This window comes from Panthera tigris, chromosome X (assembly GCF_018350195.1).
Source record: "Panthera tigris isolate Pti1 chromosome X, P.tigris_Pti1_mat1.1, whole genome shotgun sequence".
Taxonomy (NCBI): Eukaryota; Metazoa; Chordata; class Mammalia; order Carnivora; family Felidae; genus Panthera; species Panthera tigris.
Genome location: NC_056677.1, coordinates 123,503,068 through 123,520,602, shown reverse-complemented (window position 1 = coordinate 123,520,602; position 17,535 = coordinate 123,503,068). Strand labels below are relative to the sequence as shown.

General features: G+C 40.7%; 1 protein-coding gene and 2 non-coding genes across 6 annotated transcripts in view; 2 read left to right on the top strand and 1 right to left on the bottom strand.

The window, feature by feature from the left end:
• Positions 1–17,535, bottom strand: part of PASD1 (PAS domain containing repressor 1) — a 146,848-nt gene that overhangs the window by 92,858 nt on the left and 36,455 nt on the right. The window contains exons 1-3 of one of the 4 annotated variants that reach the window (XM_042974653.1): positions 9,570–9,723; positions 7,891–7,943; positions 1,995–2,061 (exon numbers count right to left, since the gene is read on the bottom strand). The gene's annotated coding sequence lies outside the window, so the exon portion shown is untranslated. Of the gene's footprint in view, positions 1–1,994; positions 2,062–7,890; positions 7,944–9,569; positions 9,724–13,135; positions 13,337–15,385; positions 15,533–17,535 lie in introns of those variants that run through there. The other 3 variants (XM_042974650.1, XM_042974652.1, XM_042974654.1) reach the window with 3 other exon arrangements.
• On the top strand, positions 449–555 carry LOC122235557. The gene has a single exon (XR_006213612.1). It is a non-coding gene; the product is annotated as a U6 spliceosomal RNA (small nuclear RNA).
• Positions 1,612–1,716, top strand: LOC122235587. Its single transcript, XR_006213637.1, has one exon. It is a non-coding gene; the product is annotated as a U6 spliceosomal RNA (small nuclear RNA).

The window sequence follows — 17,535 nt, the reverse complement described above, 5'->3', positions numbered from 1 at the left end:
TTGGAAAATGCTGAGTTAAATATAGTGAAACTGATTTTTTTTACTACAAGACATCTCAGGGCTTTTCATAGGTTTTAGGAGCACTGGGAATCGCCAAGATGACTTCACTGAGTCTTTGGTTTGCTTTACTTTCCATCCTCAAGCACCTTCAATGACAAGATGCATTTTAGCTTACAAATGACAGAAAGGAAACTTTGAAAACTTAACAATAAATGTTGAATGATATCTGGGATATAAATAACTGTCTGGGATCCCCCCCAAACTCTTATGAAGGGTCCAGGGGAAAACGAATGTGGTTAACTACAGAGGTCATTTCTAGCTGGTTCATGGGTTTTAGTCTGAAATTCTCCCCCAAATGTCCCCAACACAGCCTGCCCAAAAACCTGGGCACAACTCCAGGGATAAAGGGCTCACACCTAACCTTTCTTTTAAAGAAGAGTGGAAAGCAGTGCTCACTTTGGCAGCACACATAGTAAAACTGAAATGATACAGAGAAGATTGGCATGGCCCTTATGCAAGGATGACAGCCAACTTCATGAAGCACTCCATAATTTTTATAGGTCAAATATATTTCAATAAAGCTGAAATTTTAAAGAAGGAAAACAGAAAAGACGTTCTTCTAACAGGAAAAAACCAAGAATCACAATTATTATTCATTACAAATGTGTCACCCTCAGAATTACCTATGTAAGAAAATGTTCTCTTTCATGCAAACAGTATGAGCCACAAATTAATATGCCCTTAATCTCTAACATCTAAATAATTTTGAAGCCAGAAACAAGGTAAAATCTGTTCACCAGGTGTACCACCACAGTGGAATTCCTATACTAAGGAAATATTCCCATTGTGGAATTTCAAGACTCCAAAGGACAATTTGTGTTTCTATTGGGATGTTTTTATAAAATGAACAATTTGGCATATGAGACATGTAAGTTCCATGCAATTTTTGAAAATATATTTGTGGAACTAACCAGCTGCATGCCTGGGGAAATACCCCTTCTGAAAGAAATGAGTGAGAATGAGTATAATAGTTACATTCTAAGATTTATAAACAGACTTTCTATATCTGTTCACTTGTTCATTACAGAAGTATCAAAGTTCCCAGAGAACCTAAACACCAAATTACATTCATTGCAATAAATATATATTACATTTTATTTTATATAATCACACAGTGCAAGGAAAATATGTAGGTTGAGTTTTCATTTATGAGAGAATATGATCATATACATATCTATATAAATATAAAATCAGATGCAAAAAAATTAACATTCAAGTTCAGTTCTGTTTGTATTTGTTCTCCAACTGAGTTTGCATGTGCGTATGTGTGAACACACACACACACACAGACACACACACACACACCCCTCAATCTAAAACCTACGATTTATCAAAACCAAAAATATCTTTTCTTTCCTTCACTTTACAGTTCTCTCAGGGAAATGGGTAGAGTGCTACATTTAGAGTGACCAAGTAGAATCTCTTAAGATAAAATATGAGTTGAGTTTAAATCTTTAGCTGGTGAAAATCAAGGACATCTATAAACAGATTTTTTTTGTGCTATCCAATTTCACATGCATTCAATTCACTAGTGTTAAGAATTGGACTGTGGCGCTTACTTCAGCAACACATATGCTAAAACTGGAACAATTACAGAGATTAGCATGTCCCCTGTACAAGGGTGACATGAAAATTCGTGAAGCGTTCCATATGAAAACAAAAAAAGAATCCACTGTGATTACATGATGTTACATCTTGACCTGTGCTTTAATCCTGACTGAGCATGTCTTGATTGTATGAATTATTGATTAATTCAGGTGTTATTATTATTTAAAAATGCAACTCATTACTTAGATTTTTCCCAATCACTTATGACTTGCCGATCAGTTTCAAAGCACAGAGGACTCTTACTTCCACTGGATTACAAGTGCACAGTAAAATATAAAAGGTAAGTCTAAAAAGAAAAGTCTAAAAGATAAAAACTGTTTTCTTACTCAAGAACAAGAAGTGAAGAAACTGATGGATGTTGTTTGTGGACAGTGGATGGTCTATCCAGATGACCTGCAAAGAAAGAAATATTTCTAGATCAAAAATAGTCCTTCTAGCAACACAAGGGAAGTCAATTATTATGTAACTGCACATTTAAAATACAGAGACCCTTTTTCAACCACCAAGACTTTCCAGGTTAGAACTGACTTTTCCATACAGTGTTATGATTCTTATAACAATGCTTTGGGGTGGAGAAAGTAGGATTGCTCCTCACTCAAGAAGGTTCTTAAACTGCTTCTAGCTTCCACATAAAGTCGAATTTCCTTCCTCCTAATTCCAGCCCTCTTCAATCACCATGGCAGCCTGCTTGACCAAAGGGACTGAGCTTTCTGATGCTATCTTGTCCAGTGACCCTGATATGACCTCTAGAGGTGATATTAAGATTTGTTTCTATGCAAACTCTCCTTCGTGTACAATTAAGAAAAAAAAATTACATGTAATTCTTAACTTGGTTCATAGATAATGAAGTGTTGATGCTCAAGAATTTCTTCCAACTGGTGTTATGGACTTGCTTCGTGTTAAGCAAGCAGTATTCCCACCTTCTCTGAGGGACACACAATCCTTGCACCATTTGGGCAGTACCAACACTGCAGCCAAACAGTATGTTCCCAAAATAGAAATCTGTTTCTGATGTTTGGCAAACACTCCACAGCCTTTATGAGGCTTGAAGGCATCTGGATATCTGGATATATAAGTTTGGATCCAAAAAGACATCATTTTCCCAGAATCATGTAGAATGCTCTCTTATGCATGTTCTTCTCAGATTCCTCCTCCATGAGCCCCAAGGAGTTCACTGTCCACTACTCTCTCAGGGCACTGGCCACTTTCTAGGGAGCCTAATTGCTATTTGAGCTCTTGTTGGTCCCCCTCCAACACTGGAGTATGAGCACAAGGCTAGAATCTGGTCTCACTCCTCCCTGTCCCCAGCATCTGGCACAGAGTAGAAGTGCTAAAAGCATGCATTGAAGGAACCATGAGCCACACCACTGTTTACATCTTCTGAGTGCCAGGAAGTACTTGCCACTACCCAGACACACGCTCTTCATTGCCTGACACCCACCCTTTGCTCAATGACAGTCTCCCTTCCTGGAATGCCCTTCCCTGTGTCTTTACTGATTGAAGCCGCATCTATCTTTCAAAGACACATTCCCCAAAGCACCTTCTCCAAGAGTGATTTTCTGATCCTCTCTCCAGTACCCCTGACGGCACCTGCCCTAGTTGGCACTGTATCAAAGTCATGTGTTGCCAGTCTCTCCCCTCCATGGGGGAACAGGATTAGTTCCTCTCAACAACTCATGGCTGTCTGAACCTAGCCTGTAAAACTGTGAATAATAAATCACATTCAGCTGGGTGAGGATTGTGGCAAGAGCTTGCTCTTTCTCCAGAGACCCTAGAGTTCAAGAAAAGAATGACTAAGGATATAGAAAAATATGTAGGAAAGAAAGTAGGAGAGATGACTTCATATGTGGAGCCCTCTCTTTACATAAAAGTATATTTTAAGTGAACCATTGAAAGAGGTCTGAGTGAATCCTTTAATTAAGAATCTGATAGGTGGGGCGCCTAGGTGGCTCAGTCAGTTGAGAGTCTAACTCTTGATTTCAGTTCAAATCATGATCTCAGGGTCATGGGATAGAACCCCGTGGCAGGCTCCACACTCATGGAACCTGCTTGGGATCTGCTTGGGATTCTCTCTCTCTCTCTCTCTCTCTCTCTCTCTCTCTCTCTCTCTCTCTAATAAAAATAAGATAAAACAGCCAACTGGTGAAAGAAAACAAAGAATATGATACTGGAACACTTCATAGCAGAACTTTCTAAACTGGAATATTAACATACATAAAGTTACAGAAATACCAAATTTGAGACAAGAACATGGAAGTATTACTTACAGATTATATTGGAATATTTTAGGCCATTCTTAGTCCATATTTGGTAAGGTCCATTCTACTTGACTACATAGGAAGCTACCAAGGGAGCACGAATTGTGTTTTCAGGAATCTGAGTCCTACACTTCTAGTTTCTGGGCAAATCAGGGTGTCTACAGTGATTTCCAGTGCTTCCATTTATTTGCTCAGTTGTTCAGGTCCCAAATAGTTACCCACTATGGGCAAGGCACTGTGCCAGTTAGTGTCACTGATACTGCTGCTGTTGCTGTTATCAGCCCTTAAAGCTAAAAGAACTACAGAAAATCACAATTATTACTATTTCAAAGAAGAGCTACATAACTGTCAAAAAGAATTCTCTAAAAATTAAGTAGTTGGAATGTTGAAGAATCAAACGGGAACATCAATGTGGTCAGACAGGCTGGGTTGTCTACCTGAAGACAATAACATTTTTATTTAATTTGTAAGATAGCTGGACACTACTGCAAATTTCTGAGAAAGTGACTACCAAGATCAAACCAACTCTAAGTGAGATGATGCAGGGGACTCAAGCAGGCAGACTGAGGAAAGGCTGGAGTTTAGAAGGCAGTTGTGGAAGGAAGAGAAGAAAGTTGCAAAAGGGTGGATTTCAGACATGCTTTAGCAGAGGCAGACTAATAAGAGAAGGGACAAAGGGTAAGCTAAGAGGAAGATGTGATACTATCTATCATAATGGGCCTGGGGGCAGTGCAGGTTGGAGTGGTTGAAGGTCACAAGGTCAGAGTTGTCTTTTACTAAAGGGAAACTGGGTTAGAGAAGAGTCTAGAGAGAAAATTCACCAGGTTCTCTTGCAGGTTTAGGCATCAATGAAACATGCAAGAAAACCCACCTCTTTTTGACAAGAATGATCAATTTGACCACACAGACATGAGAGATATTTGGACAGATGACTTAGAGATCTCTTCCAGCTTGGGAGAGTCCACAATTCTACAAGACATGTCCGGAGAGAGTATTTAAAATCTGACTAATCATTGGAGTGCCCTAAGGAAGTGATTTAAGGAGAAGATAAAATCTCAAAAATATTCAACTAGAAAGATGGAGGGAGTAAGCAGCAGCTTCTTTACTCCAGACAAAAACAAGGAAGGCCAGGATCAGAAAAGGAATGAAGAGAACTAGAAACAAGAGATAAAGACGTAATATATTTTGCATAACGTCAAAGAACAACAATTTCAGCACTGCCAAACTCTATGCCACTTTAATCTGTTCCACTTGAGGAATAATTTGTTCTTTGTCAATATCTTAATCATAAGAAGTTTTTGCCAGTGGTCAATTTATTAGCAATGGCATTTACAAAACCATTTCAATTAGCTTTTTTTCCTAGGAGCACCTAACCTGGGAGATCTCCCACCCAGCCCTGCACAAAGCCTATCTGCCCAGAAAGGCTTAGCTGGCCTCTGTCACAGTGGGGGGGGGGGGTGGCTTTGGACAAAGAAAATAGATTTGCATAAAGGTGGTTAGCTGAGCACAGCCCCTATGTGAGGCTATACAGTGTTGAAAAGGCCATTCTCCAACCTGGCAGTGTAATCCTAATGGAGAGCTTTTGTTCCAGAGGCTGTGGTAAGCTGCTTTATTCAGCTGACAATCCACAGTAAAAGAATGAATGAACCACCTCCTTTTGGTAAAGCCAAGGCATCTGGCAGCCCACAAGCCCCACAGCTTACCGAATAAGAGGCAGGACAATTGTTAGCCCCAGACCCAAAAGGTGCTCTGTAACGGAGTGCCCACTGCTAGTGCTCCTGGCTGCATGCTGGGTGTTCACCACTCAAGACAAAGTTCCCCAGGCCACCTTCACATCAGAAAGGAGCTATGGGATCCGAAAGCGCCAGCAAAGTCCTTCCCTTACAATCCTTCCAAAAGACACCCAAAACCTTTCGTCACATGTAGCCCCTTCGCTAGCTTTGTAGAAGACTATAATCATTTCCCATTAGAATGCTGAGAAAGAGCCAGCCTTCTTGTTCCTTCTGAGATTTCCTTTTTAAAAAGAAATTCAGTTTATTTCTCTTATTTTTAAGAGTGTTAAATTTACAAAATGGAACAGAGAAACTATGCAAACACAATTCTACCACCCCGGGACAAATATTGTCACTTTGTATGATTTCTTCCCAATCTTTTTTATGTAACTGTGAGAACTCTGTAAATACAGTTTGTTCCCAAGGCAAGTCTAACTGATCCCTATTTTCCAACTAAGGAACAAGCCCTTTAGAAGTTAGATGGTTTCTCCTAACTTATTTTAACCCCCTTATCTTAAGGTATTTCCCAACCTAACCTCCAGTTCTCCTCAACCTTATTCCACTCTTCCATAGACCTTAGACTGCCTTATCAAAAAAGTAGGGAAGTTGTCTCCAAGAATCTGTTGAACAATTTTTTAAGGGGGCCATTTCCATGAATGAAAACCCACATGCAACAAAAATAATTTAAGATCAATATATGAATTATGTGCGAATATCACATGAATGATCAAATATATATTTATATAAATATATAAAGTATATATAATATACATATGTAAATATGTATATTATACACACACACACACACCATTTTGGTAAAAAGTTTCCCAATTTGTTAGCCACACGGTTCTCAAATTAGAAGAGGGGCCAAAGAAACCCTCCATTTCCCGAATGAAAGATTGCAGACCTACTCACTTAAATGATATCCCTAATTGTTCCTGACTCTTGGCTTCACCAATGCCAAAGGCCCCTCCTGCCCACCCCACTCCCAGCCCCCACTCCCGCCCAGTTCCTTTTCTTAATGCTGATGGTTAAGACACAGCCACATTAAAGTGAGGCTCTGCAAATGCCCTTACTGAAAACTACAAAAGCCTATCTGTTTGATATACTTCAAATGCTTTCTGTGATCACATATGTTGGAACTTCCTACCAAAGGTTCCAACTTGTTTGTTATGGAATATAGAGAAAGATGAAACAGCTTTCACTGAATTTCCAGATTTTTCACATTGATTGACTTTGTTTGTGAATTTCACCTCAAAGTGTAATCGGTTAGTGCAAACCTGCTTGTTACTTTAAAGCTTTCTCATTTCCTGAGAACAAACTGAGGGCTGTGGGGGGGTGGGAGGGAGGGGAGGTTGGGTGATGGGTATTGAAGAGGGCATCTTTTGGGATGAGCACTGGGTGTTGTATGGAAACCAATTTGACAATAAATTTCATATATTTTAAATAAATAAATAAATAAATAAATAAATAAATAAATAAGCAAGCTTTCTCATTTCTAAGCACTGTGTGGTCCACACCATACAGCACAGCTCACACCTAGGTTTCTTGAGATCAATGCAAATGGAGCTCATACTAGAAAAGGCAAACAGTAAGCAGCCTTTATGAAGTCTTATCTGCAGAGTACCCATGAATGTTTCAAAGTAGGTTTGACACATCCTGAGGAGGACAGTGAAGCTTCCACAACTTTTCACCTATATTAAGGGAGACACTTATTGCTTCCTATGAGTAAACAGCTGACTTACAAGTTCATTCTCCTAAATGGGATACCTTAAGTTAGAGGCTAGCAAGCTAAAAAAAATACTTGCTTTAATTCACACTTTAAAAATTATTAATCCAATGGCTTGACTAGGGGAGGTTGCAAAACTAGTGGAAATCAATGGTATTTTTGAAGTCAGAATGCTTGGGACCTAGTCCCGGTTCTGTGCTAGCCATGTGACCTTAAGCAAGTCATATGGCCTCTCTGATCACCTGTGAAATGGTGCTAAGCCCTGAATTCCTGACCCCATAAGGTCCTTTCAGGAAGATCAGATACCATAAAGGAGGACAAGTTCCATGAAAGGTCTAAGTTGCACTGCACACCCATGTATTTGGTGAGTGCTCCAAATGATAAGGTTCGCCTTAACCTTGAAAGTTAAAGTTCACTTAAACAAGGATACAAGTAGCGTAAAGATACACTGAGAGTACAATACCTCTTGGATGGCTTTCTCCTGAAAAGCAATAGCGTTCATGAATTCAAGAAATACTGCAGCAAGTAAAATGAACATCACCAAAAAAGAAAAAATCTTGGAAGACTGTGTGCATACATATATTATGGTTAAATAGCAATGCAGAGAGAACACTAAGCAAATTCATGAATTTATGCTTTAATTTCCAAAGCTAAATATTAGTTTGATTTGAGTAATATCTAGTGTGCTTTGATCTCAGGTATTAGCATATAAAAGGCTGACCCTTAGCTCCCTGTCCTTCCAGAGGTACAGCTTATTATGTACCCAGAGGTACATTTATTAGTGGCCATGAACACTCTATAATCAAAGAACAACCTGTTACTTAAACAGTGTGCTTAATTGTGAGAAATAGAATCAGAAGAAAAACTCATCAACCTCCAAAGCATCCTTCCCTAGTGTGACATTAGCTAAACTCAAGTCAGGACACATACTCCACAAATGCGCATCAAATAATAAGAACAATATTCTATTCCTCATAAACAACATTTGTAAGTCAATTTAATGTTGATGCAGTGTTTGGGAAAAGCCTTATAGAGATCTTACACTCTTGATAAAGGACAAAGGGAAAAGATAGTTTCTCTGCAGAGTGTGAACTGGGAGGCCTACTTCAAAGGCAGTTTACATACCCTATTAAAAAAAACCTGAGAACTATTTAACTCTTGTCTTTCAAGGGACTGATGTTCTGGGATCATCACCTTGAAAACCCAGTGGGAACCTTTGTCACACATAGCTTGCTCTTATCAACATTCAGATCCAGCATAAGTTACATGGGCATGACAGGGGACAGAGCAGCTTTTTATGGCTGGAGTGGGAAGGCATGCCTCAATTTCCCCACACCAGAGCCATAAAGAGGTGCCAATAGTCCACAGAAGCCTCTGCCAAAGGGAAACCTCCATGACTCTGGGTCTTTATTTCCAGCCCAGACGGTTCCCTTGAGCTCTGACCCTGGATGCTTGCTTCCTAGATGTTCCACCAATAATACCTCACACTCAGGTTCTAAATTTGCCCAAAATGCTCATGCTTCAGCACTCCCCATCTCAGTAAGTGGAACTAGTCATACAAGACAGAAAGCTGTGTAGTCATTCTTAGCAGCCTGCTCTGCATAACCCTCACCCAAATCTAATCCATCACAGAAAGTCCCGATGGTCTATCTCTGAATCAGATGTACTATCTGTAGAGGTCACTTTTAGGCAACAGGCTTGAACAATGGAAACTGGAGTAAGGTAAAAGGGCCCTCAGTGACCACTAGGCTGAATGCAAACAGGCCCATCAGGTGACCCACCTCAAAATACCCATAAGCCCTAGCTGACTAATGGGCTACTTACAACCAGGCACAAGTACCAAAAAAGGAAAACTCCATACTTTCTCATACCTCCTCACCTCCCCACCTGCACTATGACCCCCACCACTGCCTCCTGGCACATAATCTCTCCTTTGCTGTCCTGTCGGTTGCCCCCTTGCACTGTATTCACTAAACTGCTATCTCCTTTGTTCTGCCTTGAGTGAATTCTTTTGCCACCTGCACCATCAGCCTCCACCTGATCAGGTCACCCCACAGTATCTAGAATCATACTCTTTGTTAAAATCCTGTCATTGCTCCCTACTGTCCAAGAAATGAAAGACAACTCTTCCAACTGACCCACCTGATTGTGGTTCCCCAACCCTCCTTCTATGGCTTCAGGACAACCACCCTCACTTGGCCACCTCCTGCTTTGGAAAATACCATGCTTCTTCAGTCCTCCTTGATTTTGTTCATCTATGCCCTTCCCTCTGCTTTTCTTTCTAAGGATATGGAATTCATCCTTCAAAGCCTAATCTAAATCCTCTTCTTTGAGAAAGATGTGCTAAGGTCCAACTGGCCCCCCAGGGGAAGTCAGTCACTCCCTCCTCTCTTGTTCCAAGGATGCTGTCACATATTCAAGCATAATACAAGCACTTTGTGATATAATCTCCCCACTAGCCTGTGGGATCTCTGAAAGCAGTACCTCTGTCTTACTCCATCAGCTTTTCACCAGTTCCCAGTTCCAAGAATGTGAGTGTGTTGAATGACATTTTAATTGAGGCTAAAACCAGAAGAGTTAAGCTATACTTTTATCACAATTTTTTTTGCTTTACCACCATTAACCAAGTGCTTTCCCCACAACATAATTACATTAACCTAAACAGCTTTCAGTTAATCTAAGAGGAGTAGGAGCATTTTTTTGTCCAATTCATTCTAATCATTCAAGAATCTGGGTACCTGTGAATTGATTTGAAAACCAATTTGCACACAATGGTCCTGGCTTGGTTGGGGGAGGGGAAGGAGATCCTATACCTGCTCCTGGCAGATAGAAGGGTCCAATTCTCTCCCCTCCCCAAAAGTGCCAGGCCATGCTCCTCATGCTCAGAGGCATAGATTTCTCTGTGCAATGACTGACTGATGTTGGGGCAGGGGTACCCAGGCCTTCTCATCACTAAGCCCAAACCTCTCCAATCTGGTCATTTTGGTCCACATACATTCAAAGTCATGAGTCAAATGCTTTCCAGCTATTCCCTGGTGTTTAATGGAAAAAATCACCTTTCGATGCCTTGGTGTAGTCACACCTCAATGCTCCCCTTTCTTTTGGAACATGCAGAGAAATAAGCAAAACAAAGCTATGTACTTCAGACACAACTGGACTCTTTTATTTTTTAGAGCAAGCACTTCAGTTGGCAGTATTTGTTTCTGAATGTGATCATTGTGAATACCTTTTGGAGTGAGTAAAATAAATTGGCTACCTATTTGCAGAATTAATTGCTTAATTTTATAAAACAGGAGGAATTTATGATTCCTCCAGAAATTACATTTTTTCCCTTGTACAGGTGCAGCTCTGGGTAAGAGAAGGACTCTGTTAAGAAGTTCTGTCATCGCCTGGGATGGGCTTTCAGCCTGAGAATCACTCTCTGCCCTGATATTCAGAGTCAAGCAACTAACCTCAAAATAGGAGAGAATACATAGGATCAAAACAGGAGTTCATTCCATTATGAAGAACAAGGAGAAATTTATTACCGCACTATTTTATTTACCTATGGAGATACACCATACATGAAAACCTTTCTCAGAACTGCTTAAAAATATATTTTCCTGATATAAATAACAACATTCACAAGGTAAGGACCCAAAAGAGAACCATTTAGTAGTAAAATAACCAACCAACATGAGAAAACCCAAGTGTTCCTCCCTGCAAACACCACCATCTGTAATGGTCTCACCCGTCACCCAAGGTCCCCTGTCACAGCAAACCACACTTCAAGCCACTGAGCTATATAAATAAAGAGCTATCTGCATTTTAATCCATTACAAATGTAATGACCTCAGCCGACCAAGCCAGAGCCATGGATGATTCACTGGCCTGCTTGCTCACACTGTTTTCCCAGTATCAAGTAATGAGAACTCCAGGGCTCCTCATCTGCCATTTTAAATTAGAAAGGGAAAAAAAACATACTTCTCTGAGGGGTTAGTCACTATATAAAAAATTGATCCTCTTATTTCTTTAAAAAAATAAGTCAAAAAATAATAATTCAAAATTCCCTTAATTAGTATAATTAACATTATTCTTGCTTTAAGATTCCTTCTTCATGTGTGGGGTCAGAGAAAATAGTAATCTACTGACGACTACACCCCCCAGAGGAACAGCAGGGACCATACAGACCTTGCCCTGTCCTTTTTTTCCTCGTTTCTTTCTCCTGGCCTTGCCAGATTTACAGCTATCTATTCTTTTATCTTTCACGTTTTGTTTCCACCTGGGAAAGAGCAAAATTCCTTGAAATCTTAAAAATACTAGCTTCTAGTTTGCTCAAAACCTCTGAGTCACTTGGTGCGTTAACTGTGCTTCTCACATGCAACGGTATTTACACATTCATGTTTTAGAATTTGATATAAAGAATTGATTTAAGAATTGATCACATCTCATGGCCACTTTTTTTCTTTTGGATATTTCTATTTTCAAACCCCTATCACATGGCTTCATGGTAGCTTTACTTTCAGAGTTATAAATGGTGCCACTATTTACAAGCAAAATTTGACTTTATAGAATGAAGGTAGTAAGTGTCGGTCACAAAGTAAAATTTGGGACCACTGATAAAATAATTCATTGAGTTTCTCTAGCAATACACTTAGTTCATCTGGTTGGTTATTAAATAAAAATTCTGTTTCCTTAATTCATAGGAGACTTAAAAGCTACAGCAGCCTCCACCCCTAATGCAATGCAGAACATGCTATTCTTCCTTTTATTGATAGAAAAATTATTCAAAACTGCCAGAGTTCCCTTCCCTCTCACACCCAATTTGGCTATATTTGTCAAAGAAAGAACAGTTTCATAAACATCAATTTAAACACAAGAAAACTATTTTAACACATGTTGTTCTGCCAACCATAAAAGCTTCTCCTCAACCTGAATTGTTCACTTTGTTTAATTTGTTCCTGTTTATTTACTTTGGGGGGTCCTATTTACTTATTGCTGTAGGGGCATTTGTTTATATTTATCTAGGCTTCAGTTATACATACTACAGCTTTTTAGATTCATACAGGGGGTTCAGCTTTTACATTGGCATTACTCCATCTTAAACGATGGATTTTCTGGAGTAGCTGAGAGTTCTATGCTCAGTCTGGATGGGCTCAGATATGAGTCCTAATGCAAACACCTTATCTTTTAAACATAAAACCAAATGATACCTCAAGTGGATCCTTTAAAAATCCACTATTGCAACATGGCCTTCAAACTTGGAAAAGTCTGCAGTGTCACAGTTCACCAGCTGCTCAGCCTACTAAAGCCAGGTAAATCTCTTGCTTTCCTTCTCCCCTCAATTGTGCTAATGTGCCTTGGACAGCCTCTGGCTTTGTTACTCGCTCGCTTTCCTCACAAATCTGTTTCTGAGGTTTAGGCTGATACTGGGAACTTTCTAGAATTTTCCAAAGAAGAGTCAAAGAGTGCCTCCTGCAGTGCTACCTGCGATGGTATCCCTATGGAGGCCTCAAAACACCAGCAAACCACCTGTGCACCCAACCATCCTCCCAACCAGGCATCCCTCCCAGGGTGTTCTAGAAGACATCTTTCTGAACTCGCGGTGATGAGAAAATGACAGCGAGCCCGCAGTGATGAGAAAAGGGCAGCGAGCCTGCAGTGATAAGAAAATGGCAGCAAGCCCGCGGTGATAAGAAAATGGCAGCGCGCCACCCAAGGCCTGTTACCTCACAGAAGCCCTCACCAGCCTGCGTTCACCTTCTTCCCTCTCAGAGGCGTCCAATTTGAGGAGCCAGTGCCTGGGGCCCAGGGGCGCTGAGGAGCTGGCAGGGGCCAGATGAGAGCCTGGAAGCTCCTCCTTGGCCTCCAGTCCTCACGGAAAGCCGTGAGGGTTGGTCAACGAAGAGCAGCCTCAGATTCCTCAGATGATGAAACACCTAAACCGGCTATGCTCCCAGGGTACCTAGCGCGGAAAAAGGGGCAAGGTGCATTTCCGCCTTGACCTAAGCTATTGGGGTTGCGTAGAACGCCTCCGGAACTGGGATGCAGGAAGCTCCTTCCGCTCGGCTCCTGGCTTCCGACCGCCAAGGTTCCGCTTCAGCATAGGGCACTGGCCGGGCAGCACCTGCTGAGGTCTGTGGAGCCCAGAGATGGGGTCTTTTGGGTCCAATCTGGGCTCCATAGTGGAGCTAAAGAAGCTCAGATCTCCTGCTAATCAAAAGGGCCCTTATAGCCTGAGGGGAACCAAAATTTCATCCATGGTTGAGGAGCAAGTTGAGTATCAAGCTGAGCATGAAGTCCCGCCGGGTCAATGCCACTCAACAGGGGCAGCTTCAGTGGTGCTTGGAGCCCCAGAGGTGAAAGGGAGGACAACTGTAGGCTGTTCTCCTTGACTTGTCATCTTTTTAAGCATGACAGTGATCCCAACTGCAAGACAGCTTTCTTTCATACTTCCCAGTCTGCCCTCCTGGCCAGCCTTTCCCACAGAGACATCCACCAGGGCTTTGCAGGGTTGCCCTGCGCCATGCAATTGGACTTTTCAAGTCTGTTTTAAAGATTCTCAGAGAAAGCAATTCCACCACTTCCCTCAGCCACTCATCACAGAATTGAGAAAGGAGTAGATTTAACATGACATGTTGTTTTCTCAAGCTGGCCAATTTTATGACAAGTTAAAAAGACCTTCAATGAGTTGAAAAATTAAAAACCAACTTTAGTTCTAATCCAGCATACAGTATGGGATGAACAAAGTAAATATTAATGTCATATCATTAATATTAAACTTTTTTTCATAATAGTGACAAACTTTGTCCCTCAAAACAAGAAGGACATGCCACATAAAGGGCTCCAGAACTTTCCCTCTCCAATGCAACGTTTTGGATTTCTAAACTGACTACTCAATCATTGCATAAAATATATGTATATGTATGATGTAAAAATATATCAAAACAGCATGTTGTACACTTCAAATATGTCTTTTTTAAATTTGTCAATCATATCTCAATAAATGGGGGCAGTGCATCACTATGAGGGGAGTCTTTGGATATATTCTTTCCCCATTATAAAATTAAAGTTAAAATTCTAGTACCCCTGAAACTAACATAGCATCGTGTGTCCACTATACTTCCATTAAAAAAAAAAAAGTTAAAATCCTAAACTTTTACGGAGTTTAGAAAGAAGCTCCTAAACTCATTTTCAAGAGGGACTCATTTTAAAACATCATGAGTCTTCCCAAAGTGCATTTTAAATAAACCATTTGGATTTGTAGCTACAGTACAGCCTTCAGGCACCACAAACTCTAATTATGAAGCTTAAAAGCTTCACCTTGGCATGACATCTGAAATAACCAGGAAATGGTAAAACAGAAAGTTGTTTAGTAAGGTAGGTATTTACATAACACTTCCTTAAATCCTAAAGCACAATGTTGCATTGGGGCAGAAGAGCCAGGTCCCATCTTCCGACTGTCATGTTCTTCTCATCCTAAAACAAATCAATTCTTTTAGTGCCAGATTACATGCAAGGGGGTAAGGACAGCATGTAGGTATGTATTACTTGTCATTGGTAGAGCATATCATCAGCATTAATTAACTTTGATTATACAATTAGTATTGAGTTGTCAAAGACAACATTCAAAACAGAGGGATTATTAAAAGCATTCATCCTAATAATGATCAACCAATCTTCCTCAGAAACAAACCAGGACTTGCCCCCAAAAGCAGAAAGATTAGCAGCAGCAGAGCAAAGCAGGAAGAGTTTGGGCTTAAGTATAAATCATGGCTAGTCTTGGAGAATGTAATTAACTTCTCTCAAGCCACCGTGTCCTCTCACCAATGGGACCAGTAATAAATAGTACCTGCTCATATAGGAGGGAGGATTTGATGGGATGATGCATGCAACTTGTCCGGCACAGAGCCAGGCAAGAAGAAGGCCGTGGCCAGTGGGGCTATAATTACCATCAGGAAGAACAATAAAATACTCACCAAAGGCGGGCAGGGCTTCCAGATGTCCATCCCTTCGGAACACAGCATGCAGGATTTGGGAGACTTCTACCTGAGCTTCTTCTGGTTTTGCTTTACCTCTGGTTTTTCTCACAGGGGACCTGCCAGTATCAGAGACTAGGCATTCCTCTGCAAAGAAAGGACAGCCATGAGTAGTCTCTACAGCAAGCCCCCAAAATTCCATGGAAATTTCCAAAGGAATTTCTTGGATGACAAAAACAAAACAAAACAAAAAAACAAATGATGTAAGGTTTTATCTCTATGTGGGCTTCAAACTGCTGGTTGTTTGCTTCATACTCAAAGATAAGTTCTCCCATTTTTACATCTCTTGAGGGAAAAGAGAACACACTCGCACAAAATCGACATCAAGCCACTCCTGGCTTATAAGAACACCCACACCTTTGTTCATCCCCAGTTCAGTCAGATACCATTTTGCAAAAATGTAATATTTCACTACATCTGAAATACATGGATCAATGTGTGATTTCAGTTTCCATTAAAAGTCCCCCATTTTTCCTGGTATGATACTAATATATTGTGGTATACTTTAATGAGGTATGATCTGTTTTACTTGTGGGAAAATTCAATGATAAATACATGAAGGGAATTTAAGTAGTGCTATTTTAATCCATCTTGAATTAAAAAAAATAAAAACAATCAGTGAGGGGCACCTGGGTGGCTCAGTCAGTTAAGCGACTGACTCTTGATCTCAGCTCAGGTCTTGATCTGAGTGTTGTGAGTTCAAGCCTCACATTGGTCTCTGTGCTGGACATGAAGCCTACTTAAAAAAAAAAAAAACAATCAGTGAATTCTGCAAGGTTCCACCCTTTTAGTCCACATCCCCATCAGTCCTCGCCTGCACTCCTCACTCGAGTCCTTCCTACTCTCAGTCTTGTCCCCTCCAAACTGTTCTCCACCCAGCAGCCAATATGATCTCTAAAAAAGTTCATGCCACACCATTCCCGCAGTGGGAATGCTGTCTGCTCCATGCCACAAGCAATTATTGGCTGTTGAGGAAAACCTGCTCCCATTCTCAAGGCCTCTAATACCCACCCTGATCGTAATGGCTGCTCTCCTCACTGCACAACAATTAGAACCTTGCTATAGCTTTTACTAAAAATTTTAATGTAACAAACTGTGGAAGAGACATGGTCTGGCATTGAAACCCTGAAAAAAAGATACATTTTTTTTCTGGGAGATAATTAACTAAAAAGAAAAACCAATTGTTAAAATACGTTCCCAGAGGGCCTAAATGCCTATTCCTTTATGCTTCTATTCTCAACTTAGCAGGAGTAAGTTTGGAACACTGAAATTACCTATGCTCTCCAACCTACAGACTGTGAGCGAACCCCTAAGGGTCTCTCACAAGGATGGGAGTAGGGTAGCAATATGGAACTTGCTGAGGGTTTTGCCTTAGTGATGCTGGCATAGCCAAGTGCATCCTTATCGATGGTTTGGTCCAAGCCCCTCATTTTCTAATGAAGGACAATGAAGCCCAGTGGCTTCCTTGGGAAGGAATCCTTCCTTTGGGAAGGATTGTCTAGAATCTTAGAGCAAGAGATCAGTTGTGCCCAGGCAAGAAAGCCTGGCTGTACCCACTGTATCATGCCCACATGTATTTTGCACCCACAAAAAGTCCTATGTCTGGTAAAGATGTCTTCTTACTTCCTAGTACAGGGACGGTATTTTTCATATGAGAAATGTGTTTCCTGCTTTCAGGGGGACAGAGGAGTGTGTGAGTGTCTTTGCACCAGTTGCTTCACAAGTAGCTCCAATTCAAAATAATCAGTATACCGTTGTAGTACATTTTGGGCAGCCTGCCCTTGGCCCCCACAGCACAGAACCTTAAGTTGCTTTTATACTAGAAAACATCTTTACCCAAAGACTATGAGCAAGACATGGTTTTGTTCTCTGGCCATTTTTTTCCCAGCATTTGTATAATTATCTGTAGCTTCAGTTGCTATGGAAAGCAAACACTACTTGCCATGACAACAGTAATAACTTAAGATACGCAGCTTGTCTCAGACTATGAAGCTTCAAAAACACTGAAATGTGTAGGGCTTTAATATCCTTCCTTTAAAAAAATCAATCAGATGACCTTCCCAGAAAAGCCACCTGAGTGTTCACTTTCT